We start from the raw sequence: 18,716 nt of genomic DNA, 5'->3' as shown, positions 1-18,716 counted from the left end.
GAGGGGTCAGTCAGTCAGCTCAGCAACCTACGTACGGCTGGTGGGACTGGGCAGTGGGCACAGGGCCGGAGTGGAAAAAAAAAGCAGCCCTGGAAAATTTGGAGACCAGCCCTATTTTACGTTGACTCAGTATAATGCACACACCCCATTTTTATCAAAGGGGATTACAGGGATACTCCTTCCATACATATTTTATATTAGATATATATAATTCTAGTTTGTATTTAAAAAAGTGCCAGATTGGGGCTATATAGGTACCCAAACAACCCAATTGCATCCATTAAACACCCCTTTAAGTTGTAGATTTCCAGCCCCAGCTGCTGCAGCCCAATGATAAATGAAATGATATCCTGGTAGGCCAATCCAGCCTTGAGTGGGCAGCATCTCCCCACTCTGCCCCTAGTTTCCAGGCCCATCAGATGGATCAGATCAGTGCCCCTTATAAATTCACCTTTTAGAAAAATTAGATGGGACAGGGAGTGGTGGTCAGTGGTCATTAGAGTAATGGACGGAGTCACTGTACTAACTACTAAGTATAGTCACAAGAGGAGGCTGACACAATAGGAGATGAAGGGAGTAGGGAAATGCATTGCAATCAATGGCATAACCACGTGGCTGGTTGCTGCTTCAGTCAGTGCTAACCAGTACTGCTGCACTCACGCTGCTACTAGGAGGGAAAAAAATCACCACCACGCCACAACAATCACATCCAAATTACAGTCTCCAGACAGGGGGTGTTCTTCCAGAAGTCCCAGGCAGAGAGAGGGATCCTGCGTCTCTCACTCTCTCTCCCATGCGTGCGCACTGTGTCTCACTCTATCTCAATCTCTAACAGACAGGTGGAGCTCTGAGGAAAGCGGAAGTTCAGATGACGTCCATCCCTCAGATCCTCCCATTTTCATTTGGTTTCATTCCTTGATGAAAATTGGAATTAGTTTTCGTCATAATTTTCTTCAGTTGACTAAATACTAATTTAATTATCGTTAAGTGTTCATCACTAAAAACATGCTGCTGACGGAAACTTTGACGAAAATATTTTCGTCAACGAAATTAACGCTGATATTTTAACATTTATAAGCACAACAGCTTTTTGTTTAATTACCTTTGACCCTGCTACTTCACTTCTGAACCCTTTTTGTGCTGTTTTAAGATACAATCTGATTTATAAGCAAAGTTTGAACATAATGTATAATATTCTATAATAGCTTTTACCAAAGTATTTTTTTATTCCTTTCTATTAAATTAATCAGATTACAGGTGGAGCGTTATTTAACGCACCTGCAGGAGCGTTAACTCTGCTAGAAATAAGCTCTTTGTGCGTGTCAGGAAGCGCTCGTATTACAAGTTGAAAGTAAACAGTTTTCGCTTATGCACTAACCGATACACATAAAAAGTCGAACTTAGAATTTTGCCCGGGTGATAACATATTCCCCCAAAGAAGTCAAAGGAGCAAAAAAGTGGTAAAAAAAAGCCTAATATCCAACTTGCGTACAAACCCAATTGCATAATTTCAAGTGCACTAACCCTACATGAAAATATGAATATTTCACATTTCAATGTTCTTCACATAGTAGAATATGTTTTATTTATTCATAAATACATCTGATGGTGTTTTGCACAAATAAATATTTATACCTTCATGTATATAGGATTACATATAGGTTTAGATATATACAGATATATTTATATATGTATAGGAATATCTATTTATAAATACTTAGAACATATTCTGCTATGTGCAGAACATTGGAATGTGAAATATATACAGTAAATACACAGAAAAACACTTTATTAAATATGAATATTGCATAAATATATTTTACATGTTTTCATCTACTTAACTGCAAATGGTTTCAATGCATATATATATATATATATATATATATATATATATATATGTCTATGTCTATATGTGTGTACATATGTATTTATGTGTTTATATGTCTGTAAATAGATATATACACATATAAATACATATGCATACATATATATATATATATTTATATATACTGTATATATACACATACATATACATCTTTAGACATGTATATGTATATATCTCTATGTTAAACCCTTTGCAGCCATTTTCTACTAACACCTGAGACCTCATTTATTTGAGCCCTTATAACTTGTTTGTGGAATATAATACTAATTTGTATTAGATGGTGTTATTATGAGTGTAACTGTACTGTGTAATGTATATTTATTAGATGGTGTTATTATGTGTGTAACTGTACTGTATAATGTATTTTTATTAGACATTGTTATTATGTGTGTAACTGTACTGTATATTTATTAGACAGTATTAATATGTGTGTAACTGTACTGTGTAATGTATATTTATTTGACAGTGTTATTATGAGTGTAACTGTACTGTGTAATGTATATTTATTAGACAGTGTTAATATGTGTGTAACTGTACTGTGTAATGTATATTTATTAGACAGTGTTATTATGAGTGTAACTGTACTGTGTAATGTATATTTATTATATAGTGTTATTATATGTGTAACTGTACTGTGTAATGTATATTTATTAGACAGTGTTTTTATTAGTGTAACCGTACTGTGTAATGTATATTTATTAGACAGTGTTATTATAAGTGTAACTGTACTGTGTAATGTATATTTATAAGACAGTGTTTTTATGAGTGTAACCGTACTGTGTAATGTATATTTATTAGACAGTGTTATTATAAGTGTAACTGTACTGTGTAATGTATATTTATTAGACAGTGTTATTATGAGTGTAACTGTACTGTGTAATGTATATTTATTAGACAGTGTTAATATGTGTGTAACTGTACTGTGTAATATATATTTATTATATAGTGTTATTATATGTGTAACTGTACTGTGTAATGTAAATTTATTAGATAGTCTTATTATATGTGTAACTGTACTGTGTAATGTATATTTATTAGACAGTGTTTTTATGAGTGTAACCGTACTGTGTAATGTATATTTATTAGACAGTGTTATTATAAGTGTAACTGTACTGTGTAATGTATATTTATTAGACAGTGTTATTATGAGTGTAACTGTACTGTGTAATGTATATTTATTAGACAGTGTTAATATGTGTGTAACTGTACTGTGTAATGTATATTTGTTAGACAGTGTTAGTATGAGTGTAACTCTACTGTGTAATGTATATTTATTAGACAGTGTTATTATGAGTATAACTGTACTGTGTAATTTATGTTTATTAGACAGTGTTATTATAAGTGTAACTGTACTGTGTAATGTATATTTATTAGACAGTGTTATTATGAGTGTAACTGTACTGAGTAATGTATATTTATTAGACAGTGTTATTATGAGTGTAACCGTACTGTGTAATGTATATTTATTAGATAGTGTTATTATATGTGTAACTGTACTGTGTAATGTATATTTATTAGATAGTCATATTATATGTGTAACTGTACTGTGTAATGTATATTTATTAGATGGTGTTATTATGAGTGTAACTGTACTGTGTAATGTATATTTATTAGATAGTGTTATTATATGTGTAACTGTACTGTGTAATGTATATTTATTAGATAGTGTTATTATATGTGTAACTGTACTGTGTAATGTATATTTATTAGATAGTGTTATTATATGTGTATATTATCAGGGGAATATAATGAATTATAAAAGATGTGAAATTGGGCTAAAATATCTTAAGGAGAGGTATATCTTTTACCTTCAACCTTAATAGCTCCAATAAAATTATTTTTCCTCTTACTTTTAACTAGATTAGCTAATAATTTAGCTGTTTTTGGGGAAAATCTATTAAATCTGGCATTATTATTAATATCATTTTGCAGCATTTGTTGATTCAGAAAGGCTTCTCTCTCTGATTTTGCTTCTTGATACTTGGACCAGTTTGGCTTAGAGGGGTTTTCTAAATATTTCAGGTACTTATTTTTTAACTGGTTAGCAAGTTGGATTTCTCTATTACCTAGGCTCTTTCTCCTTGCACTCATATAGGCCTTAATTTGTCCTCTAAAAAAAGCCTTAGCTGATTCCCAAAACATTTCTGTCTTTAGTAAATAATTTTTATTAAACTGGAAAAATTCTTTCCATTTAGACCGCAACCAATTTCTAAATTTAATATTTGAGATAAGAAAGGAAGGGGGAAAATTCTGCCTTTTTATTCTGTTTAGAGTTTAATTGACTAATGGAGAGTGATATAATTGCATGATCAGATATCAAAATATTGGCGATGTCCGTTGAGATCTCAGCACCCAGAAGAGATTAACTTATTAATATTATTAATACAGGGGTGTGTGCATTGCTTACAGGGCAGTGTACTTTTTAACAATAGCATATGTTCACATTTTCAAAGAGAACATTTTATAAGTGAGGCACTAATTTTTAAGAATTATACAAGAATTGAACAAGGATTGGGCAAGGGGCAAGACACAAGGCAAGTACTCTTGTAATACTATGTTTTATGTATCTCATTGTATCCTTTTGCAAGTGCTGCTGTAACACTGTGTCTTATGTGTTTACTTGGTTTACACTTTCATAATAATGCTCAATATCTTCATATTCCTTTTTGCTACCTTTTGTCTCTATAACAAACTACATTACTCAATTACTCCTTCTCCCTCTCCACCTGCACTGTTCATTAGCCCATCTCTCTTATGCTCACCTTACTTTTGTACTCATGAACTTTACCTATTCCTAAACACTCTCTCTCCCCCCTGCACTTCAGCCAAAAACAGTCTCATTACTGCAAATCTGCTTCTCATCTCATGTCACTCTCCCTCTTGCTCATACTGCTGCTGGCTGCTGCTGGCGACATCTCCCCTAATCCTGGTCCCTCACAACCTCCTAGCCTTTCACATCCTTGTGTGCCTTTCAATAGACTTCATAAACTAAACTCTGGTAACCTTAATCGCATTCCTCTTACATATAAAACCCCCTCCCCCTTCACTAGTGCACTCTGGAACTCTCGCTCTGTTTGCAACAAGCTCACTTCTATCCATGATCTCTTTATCTCCCACTCTCTTAACCTTCTGGCTCTTACAGAAACCTGGCTCTCTGCTTCAGACACAGCATCCACTGCTGCACTGTCACATGGGGGTCTCCATTTCAGCCACACTCCTAGGTCTGGCAATAGACAAGGAGGTGGTGTCAGTATTTTACTTTCCTCTCATTGCACCTTCCAGCAAATACAGCCCTTCTCTTCACTTACATTTTCTTCATTTGAAGCACACATAATTCGGTTATTCTCTCCCCACTCTATATGTGTTGCAGTCATATACTGCCCCCCTGGCTCCCCAACTCAATTTTTAGATCACTTTGCTGCCTGGCTTCCTTATTTCCTTTCCTCAGACACCCCTGCCCTCATTCTTGGTGACTTTAACATCCCTCTTGACAATCCCACTGCCTCCTCTGCAAAACAACTTCTTCAACTGACTTCCTCTTTCGGCCTGTCACAATGGACTGACTCTCCCACTCACAAAGATGGTCATTCCCTTGATCTGACTTTCACCTATCAATGCACTCTTTCAAATTTAACAAACTCCCCTTTTCCTCTCTCTGACCATCATCTCCTAACTTGCAACATCACTTCCCTACCTTCAACTCCCCCTCCCTCTACCCCTCACACCAAACTTCACAGAAGCACTAAGTCACTAGATCTGCATCAGCTCGCTAGCTCTCTCAAACCTCTCCTCTCATCCATCACCTCCTTTTCCTGCCGTGAACAATCTATCTGCCAGTATAATTCCACCCTTACATCGGTCATTGACTCTCTGGCCCCTCCAACCTTAGCTCAGAAACCACACTCTCATCCTCAGCCCTGGCATACTCCTCTGACACGATACCTACGCAGATGGTCCCGTACTGCTGAGCGACATTGGAGGAAATCTCAGAGTTCTGCTGCCTTTCTTCACTACAAGTTCATCCTGAACTCCTACTATTCTGCCCTTAATCTTTATAAGCAACAATATTTTTCTAATCTCATCTCTACTCTTTTCTCTAACCCTAAACGTATGTTCTCCATGTTCAACACTCTTCTCCGCCCACCCCCACCTCCTAACACAACCTCTCTCTCAGCTCAAGATTTTGCCAGCCACTTCAACAACAAAATTGATTTCATCAGAAGTGAAATCCGCTCTCAACATACTTCCAATCTCCCACCCCCTCAAAAGCTCACGATTATCCAAAACCCAAATATCCAAAAATGCAGCTCTTTTGCCCCTGTTAATGAGGATGAAGTTTCTGCCCTTATACTGTCCTCCCACCTCACTACCTGTCCCCTCGACCCCATCCCCTCACAGCTACTCCCCTCCCTCTCTTCTACCCTTACCCCCATGCTCACACACATTTTCAACCTCTCCCTCAGCACTGGTATATTTCCCTCACCTCTAAAACATGCACTGGTCACACCTATCCTCAAAAAACCTTCCCTTGGTCCAACCTCCCCTTCCAATTACCGCCCTATTTCCCTACTCCCTCTTGCCTCAAAGCTCCTCGAAAAGCTAGTTTACGCACGTCTATCCCATTTCCTTAAACTAAACTCTCTTCTTGACCCACTGCAATCTGGATTTCGTTCCCATCACTCTACAGAGACAGCAATTGTCAAGGTTACCAATAACCTACTTACAGTAAAATCCAAAGGCCACTTCTCTCTGCTTATCCTCCTTGACCTGTCTGCTGCCTTTCACACTGTTGACCACCCTCTTCTGCTCCAAATCCTCCAATCCTTCGGCATTTGTGACACAGCTCTCTCGTGGTTCTCTTCCTATCTGACTAACCGTACATTTAGTGTAGCCTTCTCCGAAGCATCCTCTGCCCCGTTACCACTTTCTGTTGGGGTACCTCAAGGCTCTGTCCTTGGTCCCCTTCTCTTTTCAATCTACACGTCGTCACTAGGTTCCTTAATAAAGTCCCATGGGTTTCAATACCATTTGTATGCTGATGACACCCAAATCTACCTCTCTGCACCAGACCTACCTCCTTCCTTACTAACCCGTGTCACTAACTGTCTTTCTCACATCTCATCTTGGATGTCCTCTCACTACCTTAAGCTAAATCTCTCCAAAACTGAACTCCTTATTTTTCCCCCTTCTTCCAATGTCTCCACCCCCAAAATGTCTATAACTGTTGATAATTCCATCATTACCCCTACCCCGCACGCCCGATGTCTTGGGGTCACACTTGACTCAGATCTTTCCTTCACTCCTCACATTCAGTCCTTGGCTAAAGCCTGCTGCTTCCACCTTAAAAACATCACTAAAATTAGACATTTCCTTACACAAGATACAACCAAGATTTTAATCCACTCTCTCATCCTTTCCCGCCTCGACTACTGCAACTCCGTCCTCTCTGGTCTACCTAGCTGCCACATAGCTCCTTTACAATCCATTATGAATGCCTCTGCCAAGCTCAGCTTCCTTACTCGTCGCTCTTCATCTGCTGCACCTCTCTGCCAATCTCTTCACTGGCTTCCTCTTGCCTCTAGGATTAAACATAAAATCCTCACCCTGACATATAAAGCTCTCAACTGCACTGCTCCCCCCTACATCTCAGAACTTGTCTCTAGATACTCTCCCTCCCGTCCCCTTCGATCAGCTCAGGATCTCCTCCTCTCCTCCTCTCTTGTTACTTCCTCACATTCCCATTTACAGGACTTCTCCAGACTGGCCCCCATCTTGTGGAATTCCCTGCCTCGCTCCATAAGACTCTCCCCTACTTTTAACAGCTTCAAGCACTCCCTAAAAACTCTACTATTCAGGGATGCATACAACCAACACTAACCTTTCCTAACTCCATTGCTTTCCCCTTGAACCCCTTAGAATGTAAGCCTATGGGCCCAGCTGTTTACAGATCGCTTCATAAGAGCCGACTACAACAGTGAAACTCTCGGCAGGGCCCTCTACCCACTTGACCCCTACAAAAGCTATCCTGTACACCGACTATGTTTACAGCGCTGTGGAATCTGTTGGCGCTCTACAAATACCTGATAATAATAATAATAATAATATCATATCTATTCTCGAGAAAATGTTGTGGGTCTTAGACTCACATGTAAAGGCTCTCTCGTCTGGGTGCTGAATCCTCCAGACATCTTTAAATTTAAGACTTTTAGCAAAATTACCAAGACCTTTTGCTTCTATCGAATATCTATCAATCTGGGCAGCATTAAGACGGCCGAGATGGGGGTTAAACACGCTATTAAAATCACCTCCTACTATTATTTGCAAGTCTATATGATCAATAAGCTTAGTAAACAGGTTTTTCCAAAATGTTCATTCAGAGCATATACATTACAAACAGTCATATTAAGCCCCTGTAGAGATAATCTCAGAATTAAAAATCTGCCCTCTTTGCCTAAAATCTGTGATTTGATCTCATAAGCTAAGTTTTTATTGAACAAACAAGCCACTCCCCTTTTCCTATCTATTGTGGGGACTGCTATCACCTCTCCGATCCAGCCCATCTTTAGTTTCCCTGCTTCATACTCATTTAGATGTGTCTCTTGTATAAGAGCTATATCTGGAGAGGATTTTTTAAATGATATATTATTCTCTTCCTCTTAATCGGGGAAGAGATCCTCCCACATCTATGTTATAAGCCTTTTTCGTACTCTTTTCCTTAGCCCTCCAAAAAATATGAAGTGAACAAAATTTAAAAAGTACCGGGGGGGGGGGGGGAGAGGAGGTGACAAAAGAAAAGAAAAAGAGGGGAGGGGAAAAAAAATAAATAAAATAAAACCCAAAAACATGTAACATACATAGTAGTACATCCTGTTACTCTCTAAACTAAACTTATCACACTTTCTCATTTTGTTGTAGCTTAACATTTTTAATAAACTATTTTGCATCTTCCGAGTTATCTATAAATTTCATCTCTGAGTTTTGAGAAATTTTTAATCTGGCCTGGTAGATCATAGTTGCTTTTATACCCAACTCAATCATCTGTGCGCAAAAGGGGGAAATTTCCTTTCTTTTATTTAAAGTTTCTGCCACAAAATCCTGGACAATTAAGATCCGCTTATTATTAAATTCAAAAGAGTTATTTTTACGATATAGAGTGAGAATCTTAAATTTATCCTGGAAGTTCAAAAACCTTGCTATTATTGGTCTTTTTAAATTAGGAGATCCATCTTTTAATTTAACTGGCCCTACTCTGTGAGCTCTTTCAATACTTATTGGGAGCTGATCTAGTGGAACCCCAGTGCCTTAGGTATATGAAGAGAGATTAATTCCATAATATCAGCATACTCCTGAGAGTCTAGAATTCCTACAAATTTCAAATTGTTTCTTCTAGACCTATCTTCTAGATCATCTACACGAAGTTGGAGATAATGAATTAGTTTAGCTTGTGAATCAAGAGAGGATTGTTGACTGAATTGTAGGTCATCTATATCAGACATTCTAGTTTCCATTTCTATAATTCTATTTGAGAACTGTTTAATTTCATTAGATATAAACACTATCTCCTTTTTTATGTTATCAAATTGCGGCAAAAAAATGTCAGAGATTTGTTTAACCAGGCTCTCTGTGTCAATTTGGTGGCTTACACTCAGACTCTACTCTGCTTGTTCTAGCTCAGATGCACCAATACTATTACGGGATTTCCTATCTTTTAGTTGTTTAGGAGGCATATTTTCAATGTTATTTTTACTACTAATCAGAAATCTGTCCATCTACTAATGATGATATATAAGGGGATTTGTGAGAAAAAAAAAAAAATATTCTGTGTACACTAATGGCTAGATTTAGAGTTTTGCGGCCAAAGGGGTGTGTTAGCTACGCGTGTATTTTTTCCCCCGCACCTTTTAAATAACGCTGGTATTTAGAGTTCTCTGAAGGGCTGTGTGGGAGCGTAGAGGCATATTTACCGCCACTTCAACTCTCAATACCAGCGTTGCTTACGGTAGCGGCTAGCTGGAAAAACGTGCTTGTGCACGATTCCCCCATAGGAAACAATGGGGCAGTTTGGGATGAAAAAAAACCTAACACCTGCAAAAAAGCAGCGTTAAGCTCCCAACGCAGCCCTATTGTTTCCTATGGGGAAACACTTTCTAAGTCTGCACCTAACACCCTAACATGTACCCCAAGTCTAAACATTCCAAATCTTACACTTATTAACCCCAATCTGCCGCCCCCACTATCGCTGACCCCTGCATTATATTATTAACCCCTAATCTGCCACTCCGTACACCGCCGCAACCTACATTATACCTATGTACCCCTAATCTGCTGCCCACAACACCGCCAACACCTATAGTATATTTATTAACACCTAATCTGCCCCCCAACGTCGCTGCTACCTTACATACACTTATTAACCCCTAATCTGCCGACGGGAGCTCGACGCTACTCTAATAAATGTATTAACCCCTAAACCGCCCCACTCCCACCTCGCAAACCCTATAATAAATAGTATTAACCCCTAATCTGCCCTCCCTAACATCGTCGACACCTAACTTCAAGTATTAACCCCTAATCTGCCGACCGGACCTCGCCGCTACTCTAATAAATGTATTAACCCCTAAAGCTAAGTCTAACCCTAACCCTAACACCCCCTAAGTTAAATATAATTTTAATCTAACGCAATAAATTAAATCTTATTAACTAAAGTATTCCTATTTAAAGCTAAATACTTACCTGTAAAATAAACCCTAACATAGCTACAATATAACAAATAATTATATTGTAGCTATTTTAGGATTTATATTTATTTTACAGGCAACTTTGTATTTATTTTAACTAGGTACAATAGCTATTAAATAGTTATTAACTATTTAATAGCTACCTAGTTCAAATAATTACAAAATTACCTCTAAAATAAATCCTAACCTAAGTTACAATTAAACCTAACACTACACTATCAATAAATAAATTAAATCAATTAACTACAAGTACCTACAATTAAATAAACTAAACTAAATTAAAAAAACAAACACTAAATTACAAAAAATAAAAAAAGATTACAAGAATTTTAAGCTAATTACACCTACTCTAAGCCCCCTAATAAAATAACAAAGCCCCCCCAAAATAAAAAAATTCCCTACCCTAATCTAAATTAAAATAGTTAACAGCTCTATTACCTTACCAGCCCTTAAAAGAGCTTTTTGCGGGGCATGCCCCAAAGAAATCAGCTCTTTTGCCTGTAAAAAAACACAATACCACCCCCAACATTACAACCCACATACCCCTAGTCTAACCCAAACCCCCCTTAAATAAACCTAACACTACCCCCCTGAAGATCTCCCTACCTTGAGTCGTCTTCACTCAGCCGAGCAGCGATGGACCAAAAGAAGACATCCGGAGCAGCAGAAGTCTTCATCCTATCCGGGTAGAAGAGGACATCCGGACCGGCAAACATCTTCATCCAAGCGGCATCTTCTATCTTCATCCATTCGACGAGGAGCGGCTCCATCTTCAAGACCTCCGGCGCGGAACATCCTCTTCTACCGACGACTACCGACGAATAAAGGTTCCTTTAAGTGACGTCATCCAAGATGGCGTCCCTCGAATTCCGATTGGCTGATAGGATTCTATCAGCCAATCGGAATTAAGGTAGGAAAAATCTGATTGGCTGATTGAATCAGCCAATCAGATTCAAGTTCTATCGGATTGGCTGATCCAATCAGCCAATCAGATTGAGCTTGCATTCTATTGGCTGTTGGGGTTTGGGTTAGAGTAGGGGTATGTGGGTGGTGGGTTGTAATGTTGGGGGGTGGTATTGTGTTTTTTTTACAGGCAAAAGAGCTGATTTCTTTGGGGCATGCCCCGCAAAAAGCCCTTCTAAGGGCTGGTAAGGTAATAGAGCTGTTAACTATTTTAATTTAGATTAGGGTAGGGAATTTTTTTATTTTGGGGGGCTTTGTTATTTTATTAGGGGGCTTAGAGTAGGTGTAATTAGCTTAAAATTCTTGTAATCTTTTTTATTTTTTGTAATTTAGTGTTTGTTTTTTTTGTAATTTAGTTTAGTTTATTTAATTGTAGGTACTTGTAGTTGATTGATTTAATTTATTTATTGATAGTGTAGTGTTAGGTTTAATTGTAATTTAGGTAAGGATTTATTTTACAGTTAATTTTGTAATTATTTGAACTAGGTAGCTATTAAATAGTTAATAACTATTTAATAGCTATTGTACCTAGTTAAAATAAATACAAAGTTGCCTGTAAAATAAATATAAATCCTAAAATAGCTACAATATAATTATTCGTTATATTGTAGCTATGTTAGGGTTTATTTTACAGGTAAGTATTTAGCTTTAAATAGGAATACTTTAGTTAATAAGATTTAATTTATTGCATTAGATTAAAATTATATTTAACTTAGGAAGGGTGTTAGGGTTAGGGTTAGACTTAGCTTTAGGGGTTAATACATTTATTAGAGTAGCGGTGAGGTCCGGTCGGCAGATTAGGGGTTAATACTTGAAGTTAGGTGTTGGCGATGTTAGGGAGGGCAGATTAGGGGTTAATACTATTTATTATAGGGTTTGCGAGGCGGGAGTGAGGTGGTTTAGGGGTTAATACATTTATTAGAGTGGCGGTGAGGTCCGGTCGGCAGATTAGGGGTTAATAAGTGTAGGTAGGTAGCGGCGACATTGGGGGGGGCAGATTAGGGGTTAATAAATATAATGTAGGTGTCGGCGATGTTAGGGGCAGCAGATTAGGGGTACATAGGTATAATGTAGGTGGCGGCGGTGTGCGGTCGGCAGATTAGGGGTTAAAAATAATTATTATACTGGCGGTGATGTGGGGGGGACCTCGGTTTAGGGGTACATAGGTAGTTTATGGGTGTTAGTGCACTTTAGAGCACAGTAGTTAAGAGCTTTATAAACCGGCGTTAGCCCAGAAAGCTCTTAACTACTGACTTTTTTCTGCGGCTGGAGTCTTGTCGGTAGAGGGTCTACTGCTCACTTCAGCCAAGACTCTAAATACTGGCGTTAGGAAGATCCCATTGAAAAGATAGGATACCCAATTGGCGTAAGGGGATCCGCGGTATGGAAAAGTCGCGGCTTGGAAGTGAGCGTTAGACCCTTTCCTGACTGACTCTAAATACCAGCGGTCGGTAAAAAGCAAACACTAAATTACAAAAAATAAAAAAAGATTACAAGAATTTTAAGCTAATTACACCTACTCTAAGCCCCCTAATAAAATAACAAAGCCCCCCAAAATAAAAAAATTCCCTACCCTAACTAAATTAAAATAGTTAACAGCTCTATTACCTTACCAGCCCTTAAAAGAGCTTTTTGCGGGGCATGCCCCAAAGAAATCAGCTCTTTTGCCTGTAAAAAAAACACAATACCACCCCCAACATTACAACCCACATACCCCTACCCTAACCCAACCCCCCTTAAATAAACCTAACACTACCCCCCTGAAGATCTCCCTACCTTGAGTCGTCTTCACTCAGCCGAGCAGCGATGGACCAAAAGAAGACATCCGGAGCAGCAGAAGTCTTCATCCTATCCGGGCAGAAGAGGACATCCGGCCCGGCAAACATCTTCATCCAAGCGGCATCTTCTATCTTCATCCATTCGACGAGGAGCGGCTCCATCTTCAAGACCTCCGGCGCGGAACATCCTCTTCTACCGACGACTACCGACGAATAAAGGTTCCTTTAAGTGACGTCATCCAAGATGGCGTCCCTCGAATTCCGATTGGCTGATAGGATTCTATCAGCCGATCGGAATTAAGGTAGGAAAAAATCTGATTGGCTGATTGAATCAGCCAATCAGATTCAAGTTCAATCGGATTGGCTGATCCAATCAGCCAATCAGATTGAGCTCGCATTCTATTGGCTGTTGGGGTTTGGGTTAGGGTAGGGGTATGTGGGTGGTGGGTTGTAATGTTGGGGGGTGGTATTGTGTTTTTTTTACAGGCAAAAGAGCTGATTTCTTTGGGGCATGCCCCGCAAAAAGCCCTTCTAAGGGCTGGTAAGGTAATAGAGCTGTTAACTATTTTAATTTAGATTAGGGTAGGTAATTTTTTTATTTTGGGGGGCTTTGTTATTTTATTAGGGGGCTTAGAGTAGGTGTAATTAGCTTAAAATTCTTGTAATCTTTTTTATTTTTTGTAATTTAGTGTTTGTTTTTTTTGTAATTTAGTTTAGTTTATTTAATTGTAGGTACTTGTAGTTAATTGATTTAATTTATTTATTGATAGTGTAGTGTTAGGTTAATTTACAGTTAATTTTGTAATTATTTGAACTAGGTAGCTATTAAATAGTTAATAACTATTTAATAGCTATTGTACCTAGTTAAAATAAATACAAAGTTGCCTGTAAAATAAATATAAATCCTAAAATAGCTACAATATAATTATTCATTATATTGTAGCTATGTTAGGGTTTATTTTACAGGTAAGTATTTAGCTTCAAATAGGAATACTTTAGTTAATAAGATTTAATTTATTGTGTTAGATTAAAATTATATTTAATTTAGGGGGGTGTTAGGGTTAGGGTTAGACTTAGCTTTAGGGGTTAATACATTTATTAGAGTAGCGGCGAGGTCCGGTCGGCAGATTAGGGGTTAATACTTGAAGTTAGGTGTTGGCGATGTTAGGGAGGGCAGATTAGGGGTTAATACTATTTATAATAGGGTTTGCGAGGCGGGAGTGAGGTGGTTTAGGGGTTAATACATTTATTAGAGTGGCGGCGAGGTCCGGTCGGCAGATTAGGGGTTAATAAGTGTAGGTAGGTAGCGGCGACATTGGGGGGGGCAGATTAGGGGTTAATAAATATAATGTAGGTGTCGGCGATGTTAGGGGCAGCAGATTAGGGGTACATAGGGATAATGTAGGTGGCGGCGGTGTGCGGTCGGCAGATTAGGGGTTAAAAATAATTATTATACTGGCGGCGATGTGGGGGGGACCTCGGTTTAGGGGTACATAGGTAGTTTATGGGTGTTAGTGCACTTTAGAGCACAGTAGTTAAGAGCTTTATAAACTGGCGTTTGCCCAGAAAGCTCTTAACTACTGACTTTTTTTCTGCGGCTGGAGTCTTGTCGGTAGAGGGTCTACTGCTCACTTCAGCCAAGACTCTAAATACCGGCGTTAGGAAGATCCCATTGAAAAGATAGGATACCCAATTGGCGTAAGGGGATCCGCGGTATGGAAAAGTCGCGGCTTGGAAGTGAGCGTTAGACCCTTTCCTGACTGACTCTAAATACCAGCGGTCGGTAAAAAGCAGCGTTAGGACCCCTTAACGCTGCTTTTGACGGCTTACGCAGAACTCTAAATCTAGGCGACAGTGTTTAATGTAGGCAGCTTTATCTGCCAGGAAAAAGGGAATGTGATATAGGTGGAGAAGATACAAATATATTTGCAGTGTAGCTGTACACCGTATTGAAATATAAATGACTATAAAAGTCCGTGACCAAAAAAACTGTGAGATTAAGTGAGAAAAAAAAACACCATTTAGGCTGAGTGTAATTATCCCTTATTCTCCAGTACTTAACTAATTTGCTGATGCTTACTTTGGACTGAAAAAATGTCTTATCCTAAAGTATATATTAGCTCTGAGCACTACCCTCCTCTTGAATAATACTATCCCCTACTGGATATAAATATATATATATATGTCAACTTGATTGTCAATTAACTACTTAATTTAACTACAATCTAAAGAAAAAGAATTTCAGTCAGATATATGATATACACCTAATAGCTAGGCAGGCTGTACAGTTATACCTTTATAAACCAGTGTTATTTATAAACCATTCTTGCCTGGCTAGTACATAAGGTGAAATATAGAGCTCAATAGGCTATATGTCCACACTTTGAACTTGTTGTTGTAAGAGTCTCATATAGGCCATCCTTTATATATAGCACCATAGGTATAATATATGGAAAATATTTGAAAGGCAGTATAACTAAGATTTCTTTACTTTATAAATTACCAACGGCATACAATTCTAAGATTCAATAGTGACACATTACTGTATCAGCAATCCTTTCCTACAAGGAGAACATTAGGGCCAGACAAAATGGGTCACTGGTCTTACTTAAAAAATAGCCAATTAGAAGTGTCTTCTTTATGATTCAGTAATGAATTAGTCAGCTCAGTTTTACTCATATATATTTACTCCACCACTTTTTCAATTATGCTGAAATAATGCTATCCCCTCCTAATATAAAACTATGTCTGTTAAATATCAGTTAAATACCTAGTTTAACTTCAGTCTATAAAATAATGAATTCATTTGAATATATAATGTGTCCCTTATTTATTAGACAGACTATATTGTATATCTATTCCTTTATAAGTCGCTATTATTTATGAGGCAGAGTTGCCTGAGTAGTACAGTTTCTTTAGGATAAAATATAGGATATAAAGGATAATAGGCTATAGGTCCACACTTTTAGATTTGATATCCTAGAAGTGATTAATCATTATATACAACACCATAAATATGATAGATGAAAAATTAAGTTTTCTGTACTTTTCTATGATACCGGCTGTCTTTAATTAACTTCTAGGATCAATAAATGATATAATACTTTGTCAGCAACCTTATCTTATTTATCCTAGAAATAGCGGCCTAGATAGCCAGATGCTGGTAGTACCATAATACAGTAAGATATTAACAACATTCATTCATACATCTTGTAAATATGAAATATCTCAGGTGCGTAATGGTATATCACTATTTCAAACAAAATCTGCTCCTCCTTTATTAGACAGTGTTATTATGTGTGTAACTGTACTGTATAATGTATTTTTATTAGATTGTGTTATTATAAGTGTAACTGTACTGTATAATGTATTTTTATTAGATTGTGTTATTATGTGTGTAACTGTATTGTGTAATGTATATGTATTAGATGGTGTTAGTATGTGTGTAACTGTATTGTATAATGTATTTTTATTGGATTGCGTTATTATGAGTGTAACTGTACTGTGTAATGTATATTTATTAGACAGTGTTATTATGTGTGTAACTGTACTGTATAATGTATTTTTATTAGATTGTGTTATTATGTGTGTAACTGTATTGTGTAATGTATATGTATTAGATGGTGTTAGTATGTGTGTAACTGTATTGTATAATGTATTTTTATTGGATTGCGTTATTATGAGTGTAACTGTACTATGTAATGTATATTTATTAGACAGTGTTATTATAAGTGTAACTGTACTGTATAATGTATTTTTATTAGATTGTGTTATTATGTGTGTAACTGTATTGTGTAATGTATATGTATTAGATGGTGTTAGTATGTGTGTAACTGTATTGTATAATGTATTTTTATTGGATTGCGTTATTATGAGTGTAACTGTACTGTGTAATGTATATTTATTAGATGGTGTTATTATGAGTATAACTGTACTGTGTAATGTATATTTATTAGATGGTGTTATTATGAGTGTAACTGTACTGTGTAATGTATATTTATTAGATGGTGTTATTATGAGTATAACTGTACTGTGTAATGTATATTTATTAGATGGTGTTATTATGAGTGTAACTGTACTGTGTAATGTATATTTATTAGACAGTGTTATTATGAGTGTAACTGTACTGTGTAATTTATATTTATTAGATGGTGTTATGAGTATAACTGCATTTTGTTTTGTATTTTTTAGGTCTTTTGTGACACTTTTTGTTTTGTAAAACAGTTAACCAGAGCTCTGAGGACGCAGTAATCATTCAAGCATAATCGCAATTGCGCTCAACCGATCGTGCTTACTTTCAAATTGTAATACGAGCGATAAACCTGACAGGTGCAAAACCCCGCAATAAATTCCTTTTCACTCGCACATAATTGTTAGCGCTCCACTTGTAATCTGGTTCATAATTACATAGAGAAACAGTAAAAGTATATTTCACTTATTTGTGATGTACTGAATTTTTCATAATTGCTGAGAAAAGGTGATTAATCCTCCATTTTCTTCTACTTACAGATCAAATCCAGAGAAGATAGCAGCCGCAACGAAAAGAAAATCATGAACTACACACTGTTATACAGCTATTTTCCAAACATTTGAGCTTGCTAATATATGGGTGGAGCATTTATTTTAAAGAATTTAAACATGAAAATAAAAAATAAATATAGTCTATAATCTGTCTGTCTGTCTGTCTATGTCTATCTATCTATCTATCTATCTATCTATCTATCTATCTATCTATCTATCTATCTATCTATCTATCTACCAATCTATCTATTTATCTATCTAGCATCTATTATCTATCATTCATCTATCCATCTATCTATCTATCTATCTAGCTATCTAGCAGGGTTTTTTTATTAGAAAAGTTATATTTTTTGGTTAAAATTTGAGCCTTTTTTTACTAATTCTAAAATAAAAATAAAAAAATGAATATCAAACAGTTGTGACAGAAAAAGTTGTTAATGAAATGGAATATCTATCTATCTATCTATCATCTATCTATCTGTCTATCTATCTATCTATATTTCTATCTTTATATCTGTATAAAAAATCTGCTTAGTAGGATAAATAATTAATGTTTATTATCTCCAAGTTCTATTATTTATGTTTAAGCCTCAAAACATAGAACAGAAAGCAAGCCCAAACAGGATAGACTTTTTGGCAACATAGGTATGTAATTGTTGATGCAAATAATGTTCTTAAGCAACAAATGGGAACTGGAAATACAGATAATTTGTGTGTAGCGGGCAATTATATTGTTATTAATGTTACTTCCTTGATAAAGACATATGAAGGTAGATAGATAGATGATAGATAGATAGATAGATAAATAGATAGATAGATAGATAGATTCTG

At 36.7% G+C, this 18,716-nt stretch overlaps 1 long non-coding RNA gene across 1 annotated transcript in view; it reads left to right on the top strand.

Moving 5' to 3' along the window:
• LOC128639698 (uncharacterized) overlaps positions 1-18,032 on the top strand; it is a 29,568-nt gene extending 11,536 nt beyond the window's left edge. The window contains exon 2 of the long non-coding RNA XR_008399241.1: positions 17,874-18,032. This is a non-coding gene — a long non-coding RNA (uncharacterized LOC128639698). The remainder of the gene's footprint in view (positions 1-17,873) is intronic.
• Positions 18,033-18,716: the final 684 nt, after the last annotated feature.

The sequence above is a fragment of the Bombina bombina genome, chromosome 9, assembly GCF_027579735.1.
Source record: "Bombina bombina isolate aBomBom1 chromosome 9, aBomBom1.pri, whole genome shotgun sequence".
Lineage (NCBI taxonomy): Eukaryota > Metazoa > Chordata > Amphibia > Anura > Bombinatoridae > Bombina > Bombina bombina.
The sequence above is the reverse complement of the archived record's forward strand: the minus strand, read 5'-3'. Positions and strand labels throughout refer to the sequence as shown.